The sequence below is a fragment of the Equus asinus genome, chromosome 7, assembly GCF_041296235.1.
Source record: "Equus asinus isolate D_3611 breed Donkey chromosome 7, EquAss-T2T_v2, whole genome shotgun sequence".
NCBI lineage: Eukaryota > Metazoa > Chordata > Mammalia > Perissodactyla > Equidae > Equus > Equus asinus.
Window position 1 is genome coordinate 13288095 of NC_091796.1, and position 26483 is coordinate 13314577.

Below are 26483 nucleotides of genomic sequence, written 5' to 3' on the forward strand. Positions count from 1 at the left end.
ATATAATGAAAATAAAGTTATCGAAATTTAGAAAACGTTTATTAGTTTTTGTAAAAGGCAATATAATATACAGTAAAAATTATGACGTATTCACATATTCCTAAACATGTCGGATTTTAAAATATAAATGATAACTGCAAAAAAGCACTGAAATAGAACTGTTTGCCAAAATGTTAACAAGAGATATCCCTGGATTGTAGAAGTGTAGAGACAGTCTTTTCTTTCTTTCTTTTTTAATTCTAAACTTTCTCGAATGACATGCATTACAAAAATTCATAGTGAAAGGAATAACACTGAGACTCTCTCATTCTCTTCACTGTGGTATCCCTGTAGATTTCAGAAGCACAAGGTTCCAATCCCCCGTGCAATGCCAGTACAAACGTATACTTAATATTTTAACAGCACTTATCTTAATGTGCTCTTTGGCACTTCTGTGAAGCTGAATGTTTTTGGAATTTGCAGTGTGTTTATCCTGGAGCCTATTTTCCCCTTGCTTTCACACATGTACCCTTAGATGACTTAATTAGCTTTTTGACTTCAATATTCAACAGTCAGGATCCTGCATGATTGAATTTATCAGCTCTTGTTTTCCCACTATTGAGATAAAGGTGTTTGTTTAATAATAGAATATCTTAACTTTGCAGATGAGAAATTGTCACTTTGACAACAGTGTTTGATGGAAAGTTAAACACACACACTGGCAGTTATTTGGGGGTGTTAACCGTTCTGTAAACATATCCAGGACTTTAAGACAATACATTAATATGTGACCGGAATTCAATGACTCTATTTTTAAAAACTAGGTCTTTAAGGCGAAAGCAAAATTGCATAATGGGTCCAATTGTACCTGTTGTAATTTCTACAGCGCTTCCTGGTGATGCAGCAAGAAACCAGGATTATATTAAACAATAAATATCCAAACAGAAATTATCTAATATTTGCATTTGAACTTTGGTAAATTTGGAAAATTTTCAGTCATTTTCACACTTTAATATACAAGAAAAACAGCAAGAACTAGTGTTAGAATGCTTACGGAAGACGAGAACTCAAGTTAAAAAAACAAAACAAGTGAACATTGACAACTTTTCACTGGTGAGAAGCAAATGATAGCTATAAGGTTTTAACTCCTCGTGTTTCTAATATTGCTGCATTAAGCAAACTAAAGTAGTTGAATGGAGAAAAATCCTTTGGTTTCCAATGACCCAGGCATCACTTCTGATGAAACAACTGTGGGTGAAGCTGGCCCCACTTATGCCTACATGCTAAGTGGAAAACACGAAGAGAGCTGGATTGCGGTCATGATCTGAAGCTGCCCTGATGCACACACTGTCTGCTTTGATGATGCTTTGTGATTCAACCTGACCTTTCCCTGAGATCAATGACTGAATTTGAGGAATAAGTATTTTCTAAGCCATTTTTCCAAGAGGAATCACCCAATTTGCATCTATCCCGAGCCACTTCCATCTTCAAGGACAGTGCTGGGGTCAAGAGATTATGCTGCCTGGTATTGGTCCAAGAGCTGTGGGCACTAGAAGAACAAATAGTTTTCCAACATCTGGTATTTATTCACAACACTCTAATAAATACATTTATTTTTAGGAAACTTGTTCTAAGTGCTTAATTTGCAAGGCCAATATTATTGCGTTAGATATAATTTGAAAAAGCTACATTCATGTTTTATTATTCCTCTATTCTAGATTACTCAGTGGGTAGTCTAAATAGCCTCTATTAATTATCATTTAATGATCAAAATAACTCTAAATGATGGGAATAAGCATCAAATCCCTGCGATGATGATATTAGGTGAAGAAACTGAAATGCATTAGAGGTAAGCTTCAAAGTCAGGATTGGAACACAGGCTTGTTAGAATTTAGGCCCTTATTTTTATGATTCTTCTTCTGAAGTCCCCTTTTCTATCTTCATGTACAACTTCTCACATATTTAGGATGATGAACAAAGAGTTACCCATACTTCTTCCAAATAACTAAACCTTACATCATGAAATAAACACATGTTAATAACTTTTATTTTTAATAGTTGCACATGGTTCTATATAAGCATGATTTATATGACAGAAATAAAATTATATGATTACTTATTTGTAGCAAAACAAGGATAATATGAAATGATTACTTATTTGTATTTCATATTTTATAGACATTTTTCGAATATTGAGTGTATCAAACTCTTCCTGATAATCTAGATCAGTTGCCCCTCAGGTTAGTTGACTCCTATAGGAACTGGCTTGGATACTATGCTTTCTAACATTCTCATATTTGCTTTTTACAGGTTTATCCTCTGGCTGTTAAGCTGGTCCTTGCTAATCTCAATGAGCAGCCTCCATGTCTCTCCTTTTGAATTCGTTCTTTCTAACAGCCTACAGTCTGAGGTCTTGTATAATCTTGATTGTTAGTCTTGTGTGTAAACTGAGATAAAAGAATATACGTGTAAATATCTGAGAGGCCCTTCTGTTAGTACAGCAGAAGAGAGTTCTAGTTCATGTGGGTTAGTATTATTGACTTGAAGTCTTCTATTTTGGCTTCTCCTGGATATTTGAGTTTGGTAGTGATGTAGGGAAGTAACAGAGAATTAACAGAAATGAAAGCAAATCGCGAAAGAGAGATTTGAAAAGAAAACTGTTGGAAGTTCTTGGAAAATTCACTAAGAATACAAACATTCAAGTCTTTATGCAACTTAAAAATCTCCGGAAGCTACCTCCCATCAATGAGCAAAGTACACTGTACAAAACACAAGACTTGACTAAACCACCATGATTCTAAAGAAAGAATAGCAAAGTATGTCCTTTGACTATCATTCTAATCTGGCATCAGAGTTTGCTTCTGCAGGAGGAAAGGGGCAGTTCTCTACTCGAGAAAAACATCTCTCCGTCTGCTTCTGCCACTGCCCACTCCTTTCCTCCATTTTCACAAAATAGGGGAAACAATCTAATTTCTCAGAATGTAGAATATAATTTGATGGTATATATTCTCATGTATAGAAGCCATTTGAATTTACTGGCCTCCTTCCAAGATATGATCTCACCTACTGTCTACCTTTCTGTGATGAGAAAACCCTTACGAATGCCTTCATTTAGGAAGTCACGTTCTCTTTCCTCTCACCGTCCATAGGAAACAGAGAAAGAAACTGACCCAAGCGTACTATCCTAAGAAAGATATTTTTGGCTATATTTTTCTCCATTCAAACACTCCAGTATGTTGGCAAGTCCTTCACTTTCCAAGATCATGCAGGCCACCAGAGGACTGTACTTTCTCAAAACTGAGATTCAAACCTTAAGGGAAATAGTGGCCCATGCAGGCCTCCAATCTAAGGCATGTGCCTTAGCTGCTCACTAGAATTTGGTACCTACCCAGCTGACAATAAAGTGACATGTTGATTCTCACTCACTCTTATTCTTTTTATGTAGCTCCCTTGAGGTTTTCACTGGAAGAGAGGCGATTGGCAGGACAGCACCGGAGAACCCATTCATTCTTTAAGAAAGTGTCATCAAACATATCACAACATATTCAAACCCCAACCCTGCTTCAAACTCCTCTAAATGTACATATAAATTGCTTTACTGAGTATACACCACTGTGCTGTTGAAAGTAATGATGAATATGGACAGGCTTAGAGCAATAAATGATGAAAAAATAGAAATTTTTATATTTGTTGATCTCATTTAAAGAAATAATAACATTTTATTAATCTCTGCCGCAAGGAAACATGAAAGGAACCCCTGAACTAAACTCTGAATGAGATCACTGTGCATTCTAATGAAACTTGTTCAGTCCCTCTGCTTGTTTGCCTCAATTTGTTATGAAAAATAACATTTTCATCAACCTATTTCACAGCGAAGTTGGAAGACTTTGTGACATAATATGTTTTCAGTTAAATAATAGCATTCATTAAAATACAAGCTCCCACAAGGCAGAAATTTTGCACTCTATTAGGGCTACATTATACTTAATGCCTTTTTCTTTTGCAGTGTCAGTGATGATGATGACAATGCACAATGTCCAACAGCAAAATAGCCTATGTCACAGTGAGGTTGTTTGGAAACTCACAGCTGAAGGTTGAAACAGTTGCCTGTTGGCTAGTGTACACTTGTACAAACTTCCAATTGCATTTGTCTTCCCCACGGTGATGGGCTTACAATAGGAAAGAGTAAGTAATGTTTTAGATTCCGGTCACAACTTGACAAAAGAGAACGTAAAAATAGGTGTCTACATGTTGTTAAAGCACAGGGAGTCCAAAAAGGGACTTCCTTCCAAGAGAAAAATAAGTTACTGTAAAATTAAGTGTCCTCTAAAAATCAAAAACCGCTGCTCTAAGTAGAACTGAGTGGGGAGAAGATGCCGGGCAGAGACGCGCAGCCAGGTGTGCTCCGAGCAGCAACTGCCGCACAGTGATTCTCTGTTTGCCAAAGCAAATTCCTCAACAACTGCAGAGAAGGCTGACTTCGCCTATGGCCAAGGAGGCTATCTATCTCATGTGAAGAATTCTGTGAAGGGGGGAATAGAGACAGTGTCTTCTCCAATCCAAAAGGCCACAGGGAAAAACCAAAGATCCCTGAGACGGCAGGAGAGACCGAAAGGGGGAATTAGCTACTCCTGGGATTGCCGCAAACGGATGTAAGATCTAGCACAAGGCACGTCAAATTTCTACCTCTCAATTCCCCAATACATAAAATTAGAGGGTTAGACAAATGATTCTTGCTTTTAGTTTTTACAATTCTAAGCAAGATAATGTGAATAAATACCTTAAAATATTTAATATCTAGTAAATTATGTTTCTCCCTGCAATGCCCATGTAATAAGTAAGGTGACTGATGTATTCAATGTATTTGGGCAAATAGATGATGGCAAGAAAGGAGACAATCTCTCCAAATCCAGGATTATATTTTTGAAGAACATTAATATATTTGTTCACTGGGAAAACTAAAACTACTGAAAAGAAAAAGGTAAGTAGAGAAACAAAGCAAAAATAAGCCATTGTGCCAAATCTCCATGGAAACTCTGGAGAGTAAGCATATATGCCACAAGGAAGATGCCAAGAAAAATAAAAGTGTTATAAGCATACGTTTTGTTAGAATTTAAAAGGATTTTAAAGATTCCAGCCACTACGTTAGACAGTAGTACTCTCTAAAAATGATTGTCCCACCAGTATTATTATTTGATGACACTATCCACTGTTTCATTGAGACCCTGCTGATTCCTGAGCATCACGCCATCCCACAACTGGAAAGACAATGAATGGCATGTAGTCCTCTCTACCTGGTATTTAGCATCCTTACCAACAGGCCATTGTATGCCCCCTCTTTTTTTAAGTGTATAGGTCATGCATGATACTCATGTATGTTTGAAACATGAGGTAGTGATTCACCTGACACATGAGGCAACGCTCAAAATAAAGCCATGGGATCTTACCAGAAAATCCTGGTCTCACATTGTAATGAAACTTTTATAAGCATGTGATATGGAAATTACCTAAAAGACAAGAAAGGGCATTTAAACCCTCCCTCTCCCCAAAAAGCAAACTCTCAGAAGATCATTTCACATTCATGAGACTTCCATCTCCCAGTGGAGACCCCCTGATGAGAACTACTACATCCTGTGCAGGTCAACAAGGAAGCAGTGTGAGCGAGCTATCCCACTGCATTCTAGAGACAATTGCTTCTAAATTATTTTAAAATGAGAAGAGGAAACAGTTTAACCCCAAAATAGATTAAAGTTAACAGAATAGATGAAAGACCCCTGCTAACCAATTGAACTTCTTATCAAACAGGAAAAAGGAGATGAACTCCAATGAAAACCATGTTTTAGACACAAACGCTAAGCAACTCATTTGTCTTGATTCACAAAGCCTTGCTCTCTATCAGCTCAAAATGTGGATTGTTTTCCATGGTGTCCAAAATCGATTTTAAGCGACTACAGGAATTACTTATAAAATGTGCAAAATAATTCGCCCGGTTCCTCCCTCACAGAGTAGTTTCCCATATCCAGTTAGGTTTTATAGTAATGAGTTCTGGGTATTTTCCTTCTTTGTGTTTTATCTTTTTGAATCTTCTTTCTTTCACTTGATGAGTAATCACTGAAGAGTAACCATGTGTGGTCATAGTAGTAGATACTAGATAAATAAACTTAGATAAGACAGTGTCCTTGCCTCAGTCAGGTTCACAGTGGTAGAGACAAATAGGTACATAAAACAATAAATTGTTAAAGGTGCAATGATGAAAGCATAATACTGGAAAATTAAGGAATGACTAGTTACTGATGTCTATGGGAAAAGTGGAGGTCAGAAAACCATTGGGGGTAGTTAAATTCCAGAGCTGCATATTGAGACAGGAGTTAGATGTGGCAGTCAAGCACTCCAGGAAAGCAACACATTACTTCTAACACTAATCACACTAAAATGTTAACTGTTTGTAATACTTAATAACTGAAACAGGTACTTTTTTTTGTTGTTTTCCTCTGATACCTGAATTCTTTTTTCCCCTCTCCTTTTGAAACTCCAATACGTATACATTAGTTAGCTTGATCCTGTCCCACAGCTGAGATTGTGTCTTTTTTGTTTTCTTTATATTCTTTAGTTTGAATAACTTTTATCAATTTGTCTTCAAGTTCTTGGATCTTTAACCTGTTGCATCCACGTTGCTGTTACTTTCATCAGATGGATTTTGTAGTTCAGTAATTTCCACTTGGTGCTTTTTTTGTAAAGCCGTGAATAAATTTCACTATACTATACAGGCAAGGAACTGGAAAACTGAATTAGAAACTTTCTGAAAAGTCAAGTACTGTTTTTGTTACTTTCTTTGAAAAGAAACTATTTCTACTGTAATTTCTAATGCCAACTAAGGCTTCATCTAATACTTTTCTTCATTTTAAAGAGAATTATATTTGCTTCCAAAACAATGACAAGTCAGAAATTTATGTTTCCAATACTAAATGTCACATTTCTAATGTGGACACTTGAGGTACTGCTGGTTTTAGAACAACACTTTAACATAGAGAGATCAGTGACATATATACATGAAATAAAAGTATCCACGATTCCTTATCCTATCTCTTTTTTGTCATTCCTTCTCATTTCCAAAAAGGAGAGCAAGAAAGTTAGGATGGGAAAGACCACATTTAGTTTTTTCATGAAGTATAACTTTTAAAAGAAATTAAGCCAGGAAATCATGGTTTTCTTTGGTAGTCCTTAATGTTTGCAGATCAGGAAATAAAATATCCATCATTACACATTTATTAATCAACCTATATGAATAATGAAATTACTCACACTGTAAAGCTTAGAATACATCCATTCTCTGTTCTAATTTGCGTAAGCAAAGTTACAAGTTCTCCTGCCAATCTTTCGTATGTTTATATGGAGAATGAATGATAGATAAGTTTGTTTGAACTACCGGAAGAATTTTTTATCTTAGTAAAGCCGTTTTATAATGTAGAAATTCCTTTTTCCTATTTTAATTAATGAAAGTCCACTCTTTTTTATTTTATTTTTTTTTTGAGGACGATTAGCCCTGAGCTAACATTTGCTGCCAATCCTCCTCTTTTTGCTGAGGAAGATGGGCCCTGAGCTAACATCCATGCCCATCTTCCTCTACTGAAAGTCCATTCTTAAGAATATGTTGTCCAACCACTAAAACACTCTCAGGATTTGTTACTCGTCTGTGACTTATACTGACTCTGCCCTGTGTTATCACCTGATACCTTCGGGGACCATCTGGAATGGCATTTGCTTTGTGGCATGTATCTCAGCCGCTTGCTCCAGGGTCAAGAACTAATTCAGAAAATGAAGCTTCTTTAAACACTCTTTTATCTCTTGATCAGACATGACCTCCAGTGTGTCTGTACAACGATGACAAAGTGCTTGTTTACACATTTTAGCAGAAGCCAGCCCTTCCTGTCCATGTACAAGCTTTGTTACTTCTGCAGCCAGTCGTTTCCGAGGACCCTGCTTTTGTGGCTCTTTGACATGCAGCCACATTACGTGGTCAAGCTCTGGAAGCGGCAGAAAAGTGAGGAGCTTCGGGTACCTTTCTTCCAAATCATCTTGCTCCCTGACAAAGAAATGGTACAATTCAAATGGAGATGTCTCATCTCTGTTTATCCAGACAGCACTGCCACTGACTTTCCCAGTTCTGCTCCAGCTGTGCTTGTAATTAGAGCAACAGGGATGCCAAATGGTCTTCTCTAGTCAACTTGTGGATTGACTTGTATCTGGACATGATGTTGCCCAGCTGATCAGGTCCACCAGCTGGACCCACCATCCATACTCTGGAACTGATGATGGAAGTCACAAGCCTGGAGCACCTGATATTAGAACTTGGCCCTCATGTCTCTAGGAGTCTTCAGCCATGTCTGGAATGCAGAAGTGGCTGCCCACTGCAGCCAGGAAGTCCACCAGCTGCTGCTTCTGGTACCAGGCTGGGTTGTCCAGCCCGGTGAAGCTACCCCATGTCTGCCCATCAGTGAGGAGCTGCTGGCGATTAGGCTCTAGGTCCTGGAGCCCGGGGCACAGGGCACTTGTAGCTTCGCACGCTCTCTGTGCCAGTAACCGGCCAGCTGCTCCAGCAGATGCCCCATGGCAAGTCTGGGAACGCTGCCCGCAGTGCCACCGTTGAAGAGCTCTGGGAGCTCTCTTTGTACCCCTCTCAGGCAAGAACTCCTTGAACAGAGCCCATGCCTTTTGCACTGCCAGCAACCCCTGAGGCCCCAAGTGGGCCTCTCACTGTCTCTGGGTCAAGACTCCTGGCAACCGGGGGTACCAAATCATCGGCCCAGGAAAAGCACTGCAACATGGGTGCCACTGTCTTGATGGCGCAAGAAGGGAATGTTGGGATCTTCCAGGCCCGACCATACCCCTCAATGGCCGCCTCCCACCCTACTTGGTACATTTTTAAAATTTTAACAAAGTCTATTTGAAGTACAAAACAATTTGTAGAGTTTTATCAGTATATATGTATATTCTATATAATACCATCACCACAGTCAACAGAGCAAACGTTTCTATCGCCCTCTAAAGCTTTTTTGTACTCCATTGTATCACTTCTTCCACTAGTACACAATCAGGCAACACTGATAGGCTTTCAGTCCCTACAGATGAGTCTGCATTTTCAGGAATAATCTGTAAGTGGAATCATGTAGTATAATCTTTTTTTCTTTTTTCTGGCTTTTTCCATCAGCTTAACCATTTTCAGTTGCATCCGCATTTATCAATAGTTTGCCCCCAACCGCCCCTCCTCCCCGGCTACTCACCCCAGCCACCTTTTCTTGTTTAGTATGGGTATTCCGCAATTTGTTTATGTATTCATCTGATGATGAACACTTTGTTTCCAGTTTGGGACAATTGGAAATAAAGGTGGCATGAACTTTGGTGTTCACATCTTTGTGCACATTTTTTTGTTTCTCTTGGATTAGTACCAAAGAGTCATAGTATATGTATATTTAACTTTGTGAGAAACTGCCAAGTATTTTCCAATATAGTCTTACCACTTACATTCCACCAGTAGTACATGAGAGTTCAAGTTGGTCCACACCCTTGGCAACAAAAAGCATCGTAGGGGTTTTAAAAGTTAATTTTAGTAACTCTAATTGGTTTGTAGTGCTATCTCATTAAGATTTTAATTTGCAATTTCTCTCACAGGTAGTAATATTGTGCATTTTTTCATGTGTTTATTGGTCATTTACATATCTTCTTTTGTGAAGTGACTGAGGTTTTGTTGATGTTTTAAAATCATGATTTGTGGTCTTATTGAATTGTGAGAGATCTTTATATATTATATATTCTGCATGCACATTCTTTATCTGATATATGTCTTATAAATATTTTCTCCAAATCTACGGCTTACCTTTTTATTTTCATAACGATGTCTTTCAAAAAGCAAAAGATTCCATTTTCATGAAGTCAGATTTATAGATGTAGATGTGCATTTTTATCTATCTATATAGATCTATAGATATATATTATAGTTTGTATTATTTGTGTTCCAAGAAAACATTAACTACTCCAAATTTTTAATGATTTTATTCTAAGCACTTTATGGTTTCTGATTAAACATTTATATCTATAACCCATTTCGAGTTAATATTTGTATATGGTGTGAAGTAATAGTTACTTTAAGAAAATATATGATATCTAGTTGACTCAGCACAATTTGTTGAAGATAACATACTTTCCCAGTGGGTTGCCTTGAAAACTTTATTAACAACCAATTGGCCAGCTTTCCAGAATCAAAGTGAAGATGTACAGAATTACAGAGTGTTGTCTCCACCCTTAATAGAAGAAACTGCAAATTAACAACTTTTTCTAAGTCATTGGATGGGTTGGTGGAGAAGGAATTTTTTAAGTTATGGAACTGTTCGGTACGAAACTGGATTGTTGGGTACATGAATCTATGTGTTTATCAAAACCCATAGAGAGGGAACTTCACTGGATGCAAAATTTAAAATATCAACAGCTCCAATGGTGACATATACATCTAAATGTATTACAAGTGTATGATATGACTTCAATGAAGGGAGTAGGGGAAAAAAGGAACTGACCTAAGTAACTTTGGAAACAATGATTTACTGAATACTGTTAAGGCTACAGACAAAAAGAACTGTATATAAACATTGTACTCTAGCTATTAAATTGAATTCTCACAAGAGTATAGGTTAGCATTTTGGAAACTACATGTATTCTAGGATTAAACAAATAAGTAAATAAATTACAGATAATGGTGGCCAGGTTTCTCACTCTCAGATAAAAAAGTTAAAAATAATCAGGACAGGAGGTCTAGTATAAGCCCTGTGGTGCTAGATTAGCATCAGAGAGAGTTTAGATATGCGCATATGTGTGGTTTTGCGTACACACGTATATTTCTTAGCTCTGTCCTCTGAGAGGGCCTACAAACAATGACACCTCAGGAGCAATGAGCACACCCAGAACTCAGCTCTTGGCTTCCAAATACAATTCTTCAGTAAGTGTAACCAAGGTCTTTTAGAAAAATGACTGACTCTGGCCTGGGGCTGGAAAAATACAAGATGATTTGGGATATCTTGTACTGCCAGAAAGGAAGTTGAAAGAAGAGAAAAGGAAAGAAAAAAGAAAAGTTGGTGGCATAAAAAGGAGCCAATTAAAAGAACTCCCAATGGCCACAGCTGAAAAACTTTGAGCAGCAAAATAAATGATAATACAGTATTACAATATAAACTATAAAATAATTATACATGGGTCCCTATCAATATAAATAAATGGTTCAATGAATAAATAAATGGGGAAGAAGGAACAAGACTTCCTTTCCAAAGGATTCCAAGGAATACATGTAGACAATGCCTCTTCCAGGAGGTAGGACGTAATGCCCCTCTGCTTGAGTATACACTGGAATTAGCAACTCATTTGCAAAATGTGGAGTAGTAAGGGAAAAATAGGAACTTTATGGAGGAAGAATCTGACAGACGCCAACTATACCAAGTGATCAAGGTTTACATACCAGTGATAAGTCACACCAACATTATGTGCCTCCTGCTATCAAGCAATGAGAAGATTTATCAGTTAGGATTCCCCAGAGAAACAGGAACAATCATAGATACCTGGGTAGGTTGATAGATGATAAATAGATAGATAGATAGATAGATAGATAGATAGATAGACAGACAGATAGACAGAGATAGAGATATATACGTTTATTTTAAGGAATTGGCTTGTGATTGTTGGGACTGGCAACCTGAAATCTGTAGGGCAGGTCAGCAGGCTGGAAACTCAGGAAGGATTTGATTCTGCAGCCTTAAAGCAGAATTCTTTCTTTTCCAGGAAATCTCAGTTTTTGCTGTTAAATCTTTCAACTGATTGCATGATGCTCACTCACATTTTTGAGGATAATCTCCTTTACTTAAGGTCAATTGATTGTATGTGTTAATCATATCTACAAAATACCTTCACAGCAACACCCACATTAGTGTTTGATCTAAAAAGTGGGTGATATAACCTCACCAAGTTGCCACATATAACTAACCATCATAGAAGTATACTTCATCTTATTATACTCTTCCTCCAAATCTGCAATAATCCCAATGAATCACAAGAAAACAGCTGGCAAACCCAAGTCGAAGACTATTCTACAAAGCACCTGACCGGCAGTCTTCAAAAGTTTCAGTTATGAAAAGGAAGAAAAGACAAACTATCACAGACTGAAGGGGACTAAAAAGACACGATAACAAATGGAACGAGGTAGCCAGGATTATATTCTGGAACAGAACAAGGACATTAGTGGGAAAAATGGTGAAGTCTTAATAAAGCCTATAGTTTAGTTGTTAGTATTGTACCAATGCGCAATTCTGAGTTTTTTAAATGCTTCATGGTTATGTAAGATGTTAAAGTTAGAGAAAATTAGGTAGAGGGTTTACAGGTTCACTGTGTTCTCTCAGTTAATGTTATGGGAATCTAAAGTTATTCCAAAAGGTTCATTAAAATTAAAGTAATAAATCAACTGAAAATATTTTAATATAGGCAGAATTAATATAATATTTTATATAAAAACAATCACATAAATATGTATCATTTGAAAAATAATCCAATGAAAAATAGCCAATTACTTGAAGAAAACATTTAAATCCACTTGTAATGAAAGTAACTTTAGGGGCCAGCCAGATAGCGGGGTGGTTAAGTTCATGCACCCTGCTTCAGCAGCCTGGGGGTCGCAGGTTTGGATCCTGGATGCCGACCTACACACCATGCATCAAGCCATGCTGCGGTGGTGTCCCACATACAAAATAGAGGAAGACTGGCACAGGTGTTAGCTCAGCAACAATCTTCCTCAAGCAAAAAGAGGAAGATTGTCAACAGATATTAGCTCAGGGCCCATCTTCCTCCCCACAGAAAAAGAGAAAAAAAGAAAGAATGTAACTTTAAATAACTAAGATAACATTAAATGTTTACCAAATTTCCCAATGTTTTTCTATTCATTGCTCTCCAGATATGGTGAAAAGATCCCTTACACATATTGCTCAGTCATGTGTATTGGTACAATATTTTTAGAAGAATATTTGACCTTCCATATAAAAAACTCAAAATGTACCTACCATGTGATCTAGCAATTACAGAATTAAACATTTAACTTGTGTACACCTACATAAGATAAAGAAATAAGAGACAAGACATATCCAAAAATAAGGAATTTATATCACAATTAACTCATACAATGAAAAATTATATAGGTATTAAATTATTCAGTAGATATATATTTAGTGCTATGGAAAGTTATTTAAAATATATTATTTGGGAAAAAAGTAAGTTACAGTAATGAATGTATATGTCGCAGGATAAAATATGCAGCCACAAAATTCTTCCAGTGAGGTTTATTCACCCATAATTGCACTAAAATTATCTCACAACGCCTCTCTTCACTGTTGCCCAAAGAGTTAAATTTTCCAATTCATGGAAACTGAGTCCTACCTGACTCAAATCTCAGTCTCTTTGGGATTGACATTCAGTCTCTTCAAGTTTCTTCACCTCCTCTTCTCTCCAGGGTTGATCTAGGGTGTAAGAATCTGGTCACCCTAGGGGGGTCATCTGGTCTGAGTGCTGTCCCCCCACTCTAGCGGCCTCTTCTGAAAGGGAGCTCATTTCTTCTCCTTCCTTCTGGTTTTAGTTGGCATCCCCTGCTGTTGCCTCCTACCAGGGCCTCTGGTCCTAAGGAATATGCGCTTCTATTTCCAGTCCCTATGTTACGTGGAAATGCAAGCTTAACTCAGGCACTTCTGTGCTCCTCTAGAGATGCTCGTGGTAATGTCTGTACACGTTCTTCCATATTATGTGTAGAAGTGAGAGAAATATGAGGGGCTTTACTCATCTCTTTCAGCTGTTGCTACTCTGCTTTTCAGGTGCTATATTGACAAAGGAGTTTCTCCATAAGGTAACAGGCTCCTAGCTCTGGGGTGAGGGAGGGAAGGAAAACACTCAAACTTTCTCAAAATACTATCCCATTAGAGTTAGTAGCATTCCCTTTGGGATTAAAAAAACACACATGCAGAAAGAAAGGACAAACAGCAATATACCCAAATATACATAGCAATTACCTCTGGATACAAAATATTAAAGATGAATTGAATTTTATGTGTATCAGTGCTTTCTAGTTTGCTAAAAAAACAAAAAATCAAATATTTATTTTTTAATACTTTTCCTTAGGAAAAACAATTCTCAGGCCCCTCCCTTCAAAAAGATAGTTTATTATTTTCAGAGAATTTTTCATCCAGGGGAACGCAAAGCTCCTTCCCAGGCCTGTGTCGAAAGCTATGTAATTGTTTTAGAATTGATTGCTATATGAAATAGGTTTGTGTGTTCTGACAGTGTGTTAATACAATAAAAGGAATTTTTATTAGCAAAAGAGTTACAATTTTTCATTGGTTGTAATAAGTTTTTCTCCCCTTTTCATTGCTGTCTCTTTGTAGATAAAATGGGATTTCAGAAGCTCTTGTTTTTCAATCTCAGTTTCTAGGAAATTTTTTCATCAGGATGCCTTGTTCAAGGCTAAATACAGCTCAGAGAAAAATACATCCAAAAAAGCCTTAAAAAGATTTATTTTGTTGTGCTTAATGGGAAATATTGTTACCATAAAAATACATTGTAAGTTGTAACCTTGAATGTTTGTTTATCAGGATACTTGAAAGTAAATGTAACAGCCTTATTTTCCAAAATAGATAAGCTGCTTTTTCTCTAGTATCTATGCAATATTTTCAAAACAGTTTTCTCAGGAATTAAGTACCTGTTTTAGCATCAGTAGAATATTTTTAACTTATATTTGTCATTCAAATGTAAGCTATGCAATTTGGAATATTCATTCTCTAGTACTAGAAATGCTTTTATTAGTTTTATATGGACTATGCAGTTCCCACTTTCCAAGGCGGGGTGTCACTGGTTTCTTCCTCACTTTTAATTTCAGGTACACAATTTTCTACTGTAAAATTTTATAGATATACAAGCATGCACAACAGAGGAAACTAGTAACAACCAATCTCAGCTAGAGGCCACTAACAATAGCTCAGCTAATGCTACTTTGTACTTATAAACATGGACAGGGGAACAAACTTTGGAGTGGAACTAATAGGTGAAATGAAGACTTTCTATACATAGCTGCTTTGCCAAGGGAAAATGGTAGAGAAATGGAAAGTCTTGTGTGGCAAACCCTTGTAAATATTTCTCAATTGATGAAATAAAACAAACCCAGGGCATTAATTAAGTTTCTCAAGTTCGATTCCTTACTTCGTACCTGCTGACTAGGTGACTTGAGCAAGACATATCCCTCTGTGAGGCTGTGCTTCCTGGTCTAGCCCCGGACACTGGCTAGCTGCAGGATTTCACCACCGGCAGGGGAGAGAAGGCTGCCAGGACTGTCTCATTCATTCAGCTATCACTGCACTGCCCGTCACTGTAATAGGCACTGAGTATACTAAAAAATCACATCTGGCCCCTATCTAATGGATGATATAGTCTAGCGAGGGAGATTATAATAAATAAATAATAACAGCTAATAGTTATTAATTATTAATCATAGTACAATCACCATTAATCATATAATTAATACTAATAATTAATTCATTATTATTTTACATAGCTAACCTGTATTGAGCAGTTTTCAAAATAAATTTCAAAAGACTTCAATTCATACAATTCTCAAATAAACATGTATAATAAGTACTATCATTATCTTCTCACGGAGAATCTGGGGCACATGAATTTCTGGCACTGCCAATTCCAGCAGCTGGTGAATTGAGATTCAAACCAAGCATAACTCACATTACCTTTCAATTAGTAAATAAATATGTATATAGTTAATAGCTTAAGATTAGTTCTAAAAAAGAAATGAATCTGGTGCAGTGAAAGAGTTTTGTAGGAGTGGGATGTTCCGTATATATATAATTAGTAAACCAGAGGAAGCCCTTGAAACTTGAAGGCTAAGAAGGAAGAAGCCAAATGAAAAACAGAGGGAGGGTTGCTTCAGGCAGAAATAATAGCAGATGAAAAGATTCAGAGGCAAGGAAGAAAAATCGCCTGTGAGAGTAATTGAAATGAGGTGTTTGGCTGTGAGAAAGTATGCATGAGAAAGGATGATTAGATGGAGTCTAAATTGGGCAGGCAGGCAGGTCCAGGGACCAATTTCCTTTACACTCACCAAACCCCCTCCAACCTACGCTGAAAACTCATTAGATATGCTATACTGACGGAAGCGCATTGCACATTTGAATCATCTGGAAACAAAATAAAATTTGAATCCAGTTCACTGCGGGAGTATATAATTCCTAAGGCTGTTTCAAACTTTAGAAGTCTCTGAGTTTTGGGAAAATCAAATATTTTCAAGATAATTTACCTATTCTACATATGTTCTAGGAAAGTATGATCACATGTCACCTCAAATTGTTACCCATACCCATACCCTAGTCTGCCTTTAACTAAGTCATTTTGGTTCCCCACTAAATACATCTAACTTATTCCAAAATCTATACTGAGTATGCTTTCATTCACCCAAGTATGCTTATTAGTGCCTACCTTGGACCAAATACTGCACAAATCCTGGGGATACAAAGATGATTAAGATAGTTTTGATTGCTCTTCTTCTGGAGTTTATAAGCTAATGGGGCGATAGGCAATTAAATACATAAAATGTGATAGGAAAAATAAGGTATTGAGAGCACATACGAAGAGGGGACAGAGACAGAGATCACCAGAGGGAAGTAATATCTAAGTTGAGACCTGAAGAAAGAGTAAAAGTCAGGAAAAATGTTTGGGAAGAATAGTAATTTAGCTCAGGCATTGACAAACGGACGAAATGTGGTCTACACCCTGTTTGGTTTTTTAATAAAGTTTTATTGAGATACATTCATGATCATTGGTTTTCATTTTGTATGACTGCCTTCATGCTACAATGACAGAAGTGAGTAGTTGCAACAGTGACTGTATGACTCACAAAACCTGAAATATTTATTATCTGGCCCTTTACAGGAAAAAAGTTTACTGACCTTTGGTCTAAATAAATGGGAAGGAGTGGAGATGAATGAAAATGGAGAATACCAGAAGTATAATAGAATGATAGCCTGAACTACAGCAATAGAGAAGAGGCTCCTCATCCCTCCTCACCCATCCCCTGCAAAAAAAGAAAGACATTAGAATACAGCAATGTTTTTGAAGCAGAATCAACAAGACTTACTGATCCACTGAATGTTGGGGACATACATGAGAGTTGGAGATTTCCGTGGGGTATTCAATTATAAAGCCAGTAAAGAGTCCCATTTGTGGATGTTGATTTCAGGAGAAAAACATTGGCTTGAAGATGTAGTTTTGTGACTTATTTGCATGTGGATAGCAACTGAAACCATGAAAATGAATGTGATTTACTCACTCCTGCCTAGCGAGACCACGCATACATGAGGGTCTAGGAAAAATCTTAAGATAGAACAAGGTTTAAGAGTTAGATAAAGGAAGATGAGACTGTGAAGGAAATCAGGGCAAAGTATTGACTTTGAAGACAAGGGACAGTCTGTTTCAAAAGGCATGACTGACCGTGTGAAATGTTCAGTGTGCAGGGTGTTTATTAAGGGGTGCTTGTAGGGTCTACAGCTTTGGAAAGACAAGAAGGGAGCATTACTGAACAGGAAGAAAAGGAAAGCTGTAACACAAGTTTAATAGCAGCCTTGGCCGACCCCATAGGTAGCTCTGCAGCTAGAACAACCCTTCAGATTGTCCCGGGTCTATACAAACAGTCCTACTGTGACCAGTCCCTGGATTTTCACTGCCCTGGCAAAGGTGAGACCTTGCAAGGAGGCTCTCTGCAGCTGAGGCTGACTCTGAAAGGATTTTCAGCTGGACGCTGCCTGCCAACAGCACATCCAGTCACTTAAGTATTAAGTCCTTCCTTGAAGGAGAATATGGGAGTCGTTGTGCATGCACTTAAGTTTGCAGGTATTTTGAGAGAAAGTTCTGGGAATCTCTTTAATGGCTTTAATTTTGTTTTTTCCTGTAAAGGAGTAGGTAAATGCATTTTTTTTATATTTATATCAAGAGAAGTGGTAGAGTCTTACATTTGTGGAGAATGGATTTTAAATCATCTTTCTTTGAACTTCTGATTATAATGTCAAATCTTTCAAAGCATGATTTGGAAGAGCTCAGTCTCCAAATGTCTACCTCTCATATTCTCCTGCAATTCAAACCATATCTTTAATTTGAATCTTTCTCACACTTATAAAATCTACTTTTTTTACAATCATATATCCATGCATTATATGTTGCTTTAAATGTTTTCCAAGCCACTCATGGGTATAAACTTTATCTTCCCAAATAGAATTTAATTACATGAGAGTGACACTCATCTCTCCCTTTGCTTACTTCCCAACAGAACACTCTAAATGCTGTAATCCCTCCATAAAACTATCTGCAAGGATAGTGGTGGATTTCCCAGTAGAGAATGGAAATAAACATATTAATACCAACTTTTTGTTCATTCTTGTGGCTACAAACACTCTCAGCAGCACTATGGGCCTGGGCGGAAGACAATTTATCCAGCTTTTCTCATACAATCATCAGCTTAATCTAACTTTTAGTATTTTAAGGAGACAATTAAGTGGTTATATTTCCTTTTTTTTAAAAAAACTAAAACTTGAGATTGACTACAAGAATGTATTTCTTACACTATTCCTCAATGTCTCCATCTATGAAAGGCAATTTTTTCATCAGATCAAGAAATATAAAGGAAAAATACTAATTATATAATCATGTTTCTTTCTCCCTAATTTTTGAAAATTTGGAGCTAATCTGGTACTACATTAAATAGTGTGAGCAATGATTAACCAAATGTATGACACTATAATTAGAAATTCAGTGCTTTCATTTGTACGAATATCTTGATAAAAAACATGAAGGCCAAGACAAGGGAAAAATGGAAATTTGTTGGAAGAAAATCTTACTGCTTCAATATGGGGCTATAGCTACTAACACAGTCTTATATATTCAAAAAATTAATTTACATAAAAATAACAATCATGATAGATGTCACATTATGAAAGTTTTCTCAAGTAAATCAGTGTGTTTCATTATGACAGCTGAATCTCACAGCAAGATAAAAATTTAGCAATAACAGAAGCAAATCAAGGATGAGTATCTTTACAACTTCTGAGAAGTATGAACTCACTATGACATTTAGCATGTCTGTCAAAACTAGATTTGTTCTAACCGAATAGCCTGTAAACTTACAGGACAACAGTCAGAAGTACTCACACAGAGATGACAATCGTTATTTCTGTATCATCTCCATTATCACCAGAGCTGGTGCCTGAATTTAAAGCCTGGTTTCTCTACTTACTGCATTATCTTGAGCAACTTACTTACTTCTCTGAGACCTAGTTCTGACAGCTATACAATCGGGACATATGTGCCCATCTTAAAGTGTTATAATGAAGACAGAAGGAGTTAATGTATTCAAAGAGCTTAGAATAGTTCCTGGCAAGTAATAAATGCTCAATAAGTGTTATTATTCTTATTTTTACTAACATCACTATTATCCATTACTCTATATACTGTTATTAATTAATAGCACTATTAGTAGTAAAGTTGTACTCTAATTGTCATAGACTGCGGTACATGACATACAGCTCAGGCTATGTCTCATTTAATCCACACAATGCTCATATTAGGCAAGCACTCGTATATTTCTTTTAAAGAGGAGAAACTGAGTCTCAGAGAAGCTAACGTTATAGCTTAGAAAGAGTGGAGCTGAAGTTTGAATGCTGGGTGTCAGGCTCTTAATAAATCAAAGGTATCTAAATGTCTAAAGCCACTAATATCAGAAAACTGCAAAATGTATCCTTTCTATTTACAAGACACAATTTCTTTCACAAAAATATAGCCATATATTTATTCCTGCAAAAAAGTAAAGGAACAAATTAGATTCAGATTGTTACCACCTTTCTAAATGTATGATAAGACAGCTCAAATTTGAATAAACTGAATTATGGTTTTCATGACATTGAAGTGGTACTACATTCCCTTTCATAAAACTAAATCAAACTACTGACATGTTGTATGTAATATATATTCATTCAACAACCAATTTTGAGTACTACTATTCACATTATTCACACTCTTCTAAGTGTTTGGAAAACCAAGATAAACAAGACCTAGGGCTGACACTCAACAATGTAATCATTTAGGGGAAAGAACAGAAAAGAACTGTCTGAAAAGAAGAGCAAATACTATGGCAAGCACAACATTAAAACCACATGTAAGACATAGAGGAATCATGATGGAGAAAATAACTTACCTGAGACCATGGTTGAGGTCAAGTTTCCTGGGTCAGTTTAAACCAGAAAAAGCAGTACTCACTGTTAGCTGCATTTCATTGAACATTTTTAGAACTAGCTTGGCTGTCCTGGTGTGGACCTGCAGTACTCAGACTCTATTTTTGGGATATTTTTAGTTTTCTTTGAGACCCTTTTTCCAGAGGGGTTTGTGTGTCCTTCCAATTGCAATGATCGAACCCCAGGAATCAGTGGAGTGAGAGTTGTAGTAACCAGATCATGAGCACATGCATTTTAGTACTGTACCTAACGGAGAAAAAATGGTAACATGCTGATACACTCACATATAGGGGGATATAATGGAGATGGTAAAAATAATAAGTTAAAAATAATGAGAGCCTCTGTGTACTCACATGGAAATATTGCAAGGTCAGATTTTAAGTAGGAAAACAGGCAACTTGTTTTTTCCAGTTAGGAAAACTAAACAAAATAAAACATAACTTTATTTAAATATGCATGTATCCACGCATATAAAATCCAGTATAAATGTAAATGAATGCATATATTGTTTATGTGATAGTAAAACCACAGAAAGAGGTTGGAAGGATATACCCCCAATTTTTACAACTGGTTTCCTCCAGGGTGGAGAGTGGCTATAAAAGATAGGGGAAGAGAAAAGACATTAAAATATTTTACATAATTTTGATTTTTTGAAAATTATAGGTAATTAAAGTACGATTCATATGTTAACTATAAATACTTTTAAAAATATGTATTATCTTTCATATTAAATATCTAGTACATAGTAGGTCTTTAGCAAATATTTTTTAGATGAATTTTAAAAAAACCAAGTATTTGTAATATGTATCATCTTTTTGTGTTAATGTTATTTGGTGATTGCCTGTATTGTCTCCTCTTAGGGTTATTAGGTCAAATTGAATCTGGTAAAATTTTATTGAGCTCTGTTAGGGGAAAGGAAAACTGAGGGTACAATTTGATATCCCCAAACAATACAGCTTAGGGTTTTGTGCTCAGTTTGACAAGTCAAACAAGTCCATGATCAAATCCTGTTCCTGACATTTACTATTTATGCAACGCTGTACAAACTGTTTCTCTTTATTTGAAGTTATTTCTTCTGAAACAAAGAAATAAGTAATGTATACTTTATAAGGTTTTCGTGTGAAGGGTGCTTGTCTATTGGAGCTCTTTATAGAGCCGTTGATGCTTTGGAGATGCATAATAGCCCGTCGCCAACAAAAGTCTGGAAGTGCCCCGATATCATCCATGTACCCTTTCTTCTAAAAATCAGCCTATAACATTTCCTTCCTAGCTAGTATAGTTTCTCTTAGCCTTTAAAACAAAATGCTAGTAAATTTCACATTAGCAAAATAATTTCACAAAATATAGAATAGCATCTAATAGACACTATTTGATCCCTATAGGGGGAAATTTGGTGAGCTCTTATTCAATTCCATCACAACACAAAATATTCAAGGGAAAACAAGTTATTGTTTCTATATGCACTCTCTATTTGCTAGTGTCATTTATAGTATGCAAATGAATGATTTTTGAAAGCACTAACTTAAAAGAATACAATTTTCAAATAAGTTTCACTTCTTCAGTAATAAGTAAACATTTAATAAAATTTCTTAATAAAGTCAATGGGAATATGTATAATTATGAACAATTAGAGTTACAATTAAACCCACAACTCTGGAAAGTCAAAAGCTAATATCTAAGAAACAAGGCCAGTTTTGAACATTTAATAAAATAATACAATTTTAAAGCTTAAAATACTCTAAAATATGTCTAAGCATATTAAACAATATAGCACATCATAATAGCAAAAAGTATTTCTGAGCTAAGTCAGACACTACGTAATTATTAGATATCAGTTCAAAGAAATATAGACTTGAAGCTATGATATTTTCTCTATTCTTAATAACCTGAAATAAATACAGATTTTTATAGCAGTACATCCCAAATGATTAATTCATTTTATTTCCAATCTAAAGGAAATTACTGCGACTGGAGAAAAAACCAATCATACAGGTCAAATAGAGGAGAGAATCACAGAAATCCAGAATTGTTTCATAAATTCAAACGTAAATCAGACAATTTTGCTTGGTTAAAGTTTAGGTGGGCAGGTGGTGTCAGGGGATTCATATTTCTAGTCTACTTGTTTTGAGGCTGTGAAGCAATGTCTATGTGTTATTCTTCATCATGTTTCCATTATTTACAAGAAACATTTTAGAAAAATTCCTGGGCATTATTTCATTACTTTTGTAGATGAATATTTAAGTTTCTGTTTCCCTCAACCATCTAATACTGCAAATCTTAGTCTCTCATCTGAATCAAAAGTGTCAGCAGAAGATACTTCTTGAACAATAGCCAATTGTAATGTGGTGATAGCTTAGCTCTTGATTCTTTGTAAATAATATTTGGTCGTGAGATTTTAGTTCTAATAGAAAGTAAGAAAAGAATTTGCCTAGATGCAATTGATTTTTTATTACAATAAAAATATTAATTTCGTATCTGTTAGGCATAAGCTAAGTAGCTTTATATATAGCCCCATCTATAGTACGTAAAGTGAAGAATTTGAGAATATCAAGTGTTTATATTCCCACTTACATAGTATAGGTCTGCATATAAAATGTTTTTTACAGATGTTTGTACTTAAAAAAATTACAAAGGGAATTATGAACTAGAAAATGTTCTCCAATAGCAGAAAACTAAAAAATCATCCAGGGGCATGTAGAAAGTTTTATTACCACTCTTTCTGCAGCCTTCTAGAAATGTAAATTAAATATATTAATATACTAATACTGACCTTTCCTCCATTAGTTCTTGTAGCCAACGACTTTTATTTCTGTAACCAATTTTTGACTGTTATAGATATTTTACATTACCGTATAAATTTTAGAAAGGGTTTGTCATTTTTAACTCTCTTCCTCCAGGAAAAGTAAATAAAAAGTACGTTTACTAATTAATTACAATTTCAAAATCTTGCTCGCACTTTGAATGGAATTGCCTTGAGTCAATTGATCTATTTGGAGGAAACTAACATCTTAACAACATTGAGACTTTCAATCCAAGAATATAGTATATCTTTCCATAATTACTTAGGTTCTGTTTTATTTATCTCAACAACATTGTGTAGTTTTTATTATTAGGACTAGCAGATGTAGTTTTGACTTAGATCTAACCATTTCATATTACTTTTATGTTATTATAAGTTATATATTTTTTAATCATCCATTTTCCAAATCTTTGTTGCTGGTATATAGAAATACAGTTGACTTTAGCACATTGACTTTGTGTTCATAGACGATATTTTCCAAGAATGGCTGCACAAATATATATTCCATTCTACATGCTCTTCATATGATGTAACATTGGCATTCTGCATGTGGTTTATTGGATATCTTAGATCTATAAGTTTAAGTTTTTCACTGAATTTGGAAAAATTTGATCCTTATTTATTCAATTTTGTCTCCGTACTCCCTACATTCTGGGACTCCAATTCTATCCCCCTTGGTATTATCACACACATCTCAGAGCTTCTGTTTATATATTTCAGCCTTTGCCTCTCTCAGTGGATAGTTCAGTTTGGATAGTTTCTACTTCAGTAGAAACTTATTGTTCACGTATCGTTTATGCTGTTTTAAAGTTTCATCTTTGCTAATTTCATCACTTTGTCATTTCCAAATCTATTTCTGTTTATAATTTTCCTCTAAATTATGCCAAGATTTAACTGTTTCTTCACATATCTAGTAATTCTTCGAGAATGTTGCACATTGTGATAATTACAATATCAAGAGTCTGAGCTTTGCATTATTACTTTACAAAGATAGAACAGAATTGTCTTTTATCAGGCAGTTGAGTTTATTTGTTGATAGGCTTATTCATTTCAGACTTTGCCAGAGTTTGTCTACAGTAGTCTTTCTTCCAGGGCCTGTTTACCTCTCCCACTACAGTGTGACCCTACTGGTCTCTCTACTTAACGCCAGTGTTTAACAAGCTCTCTCTGTCTTAGCTTTGTTGGCACTTGAATGTCTCTAAGCCCTTTGGAGATCCAGGAATGATTTATCTTAGAGTTTACTGATAACTGCTGAATGCCAGTTTTCTTAGAACTAGTTTGCTTCTAGAATAGAGCCAAGTTGAATAGATTCTTCTGGAACCAGTGTCTGTATAGCTTAGTATTCAGCAAAGACCCCAGATGATACATATAAGTACTTGTTGATCTCTTTCTCTACATACAGAGCTCCATTCTCTATGCCACTGTGCCCCACAGTCATCAGCTACTTCAGCCTGCCCAGTGTCTGATCTCTTTCTCTTCAAGGCAGCAATTTTCCCGTGATCCACTTGAGTTCCCCCTCCCTGCCAGATAGTAGATTCAGACCGAGAGCCAGAGCTGGCAGAGGACTCACTTTGTTCGTTTCCCTCCTCTGAGGGTCACGGTTCTGTTCTGTCTGTTGTTCGGTATCTGAAAACAATTATTTAACATATTTCATTCAATTTTCTAGTTGTAATTGTAGGATAGACATTCCAGTATCAGTTACTCTCTCAATAGATTTTGAAAGTGATAAGAATAAAGGAGTTGAAAGATAGTTCCAGAAGAAATGTATTCTCCAAATGGAAAAACAAAAAAAGATGAAAGTCAAAAGTGGAGGTAGTGGAGATAAAGTGTGTGGGAGTAAGTTTATGAAGGCTGGACTTGACTTAATTTTCCAAATTTCTACGTATATATTCACATTTCCTTTTTAGGAAAACCTTCCTTAATGAGGCTGCCTACAAGATGGGCAGTTCTCAAATGCCCTTGAAGAGTAACAAAATAAAAGGAATCATACTGAGAACCCTAAAGAGAAGGCACAAAGAAAAGAAAAAGGCAGTTAATAACATTTGCCCACAGTTATCTTCAGCTTTTTAATACAGAAAAAGCAAGGATGGTACCTACAATAAATGAGGCCTATGTAATGCTTGGAAGTATAGGAAAAAGGAGAAATTGAAAAGTGTCTCTGATTTAGTAGATTCGAGTCAAATGTAAGAATGCTATCACTAATTGAAAGTCAAGATTTCTGAGTATAATCTTTATAAAGCTGTAAGATTTGGTTCCTCCCTTCATATCTTCATATTGTAAGAAAGGCTTAATTAATTTTTTTCTATACAGAGTAAGAGACATGCAGTTACTTATTGGAGAATCCAGATATTTCTACAACATCCTTCTGTGGAATCCTTGTAGACATTGCTTTATTTAGTGTTTTTAGTAGTGCCCTTTACTTTAAAGATTCCTAAGCACATAAAAAATGAAAGTTACTAGTAGTTAAAAAATGCTTAATATACAAAATGAAAGTTGTATAAGATTCGAAACTCAGCAGATGGAGTTTGTTTGTGGAGAACATTTTCTGCAGCACGTAGCTATGTGATTGTCAATGGCCACATTCTATGTTGCAACAGTAAGATGAAAAGCAAAGCTCTTAAAATGTGGCTCTTACAGCTGAAGATTCTCGGCTCTCCCAACCCCTTTCATGTCACAGCAGTTTGCTAATATTTCTGAAAATGAGAACTGCCAAAGGCTGAACAACAAGCGGGAATAATTTCATGAAAGATGTTTATGATTATCACCCATTATCCCCTCAAGAAGGCATAATTTATAAAGCACTCACTTTAAAAAACATGCACAACATATTTTCCTTACCTTACAACAGTTTAATGTCTTAACATGGATCTTATAAGATCTATGAACAAACCGAAGTCTGTTAAAAAAGTGAAAAACAAAATCTGAAAAAGGGAACTTTCAGGGAGGAAGACTACAGAGGGAAACACACAGACGGAGGTAGTGAGTAGAGTTTTGAAATGTTGAAAGAGGAAATAAAAAAGGGCAGAGAAAATAAAGGCCTGCTAACAAATAGGGAGGGACATAAAAATCAATGAGCCATTGATAATGTGTTATATAATGGCTCTATTTTTTAAACAGAAAAACGAAGAAAAGAAATTTGGGAAATTGGGAAATAATGACAGCCTGGTTAAGGTGGTTATTGATGAAATGTAGGTAACAGGATGCTGGTCATGGGAACTGAATAAACAGCTCGCCATACAGTTGGGGAGGAGTGTGTAATGAGGTATAATGAGAATGGATCATCATCCCGTTCCAATTCAACATCATTCTTAACGACATAGAAGGAGTGAACAATACATAATTGAAGATCGTAT

At 35.9% G+C, this 26483-nt stretch overlaps 1 pseudogene; it reads right to left on the bottom strand.

Annotated features, from left to right (window-relative positions):
• Nucleotides 1-1165: 1165 nt before the first annotated feature.
• The window catches only part of LOC139045751 (tyrosine--tRNA ligase, mitochondrial pseudogene), a 32120-nt pseudogene continuing 6802 nt past the window's right edge, over nt 1166-26483 (bottom strand).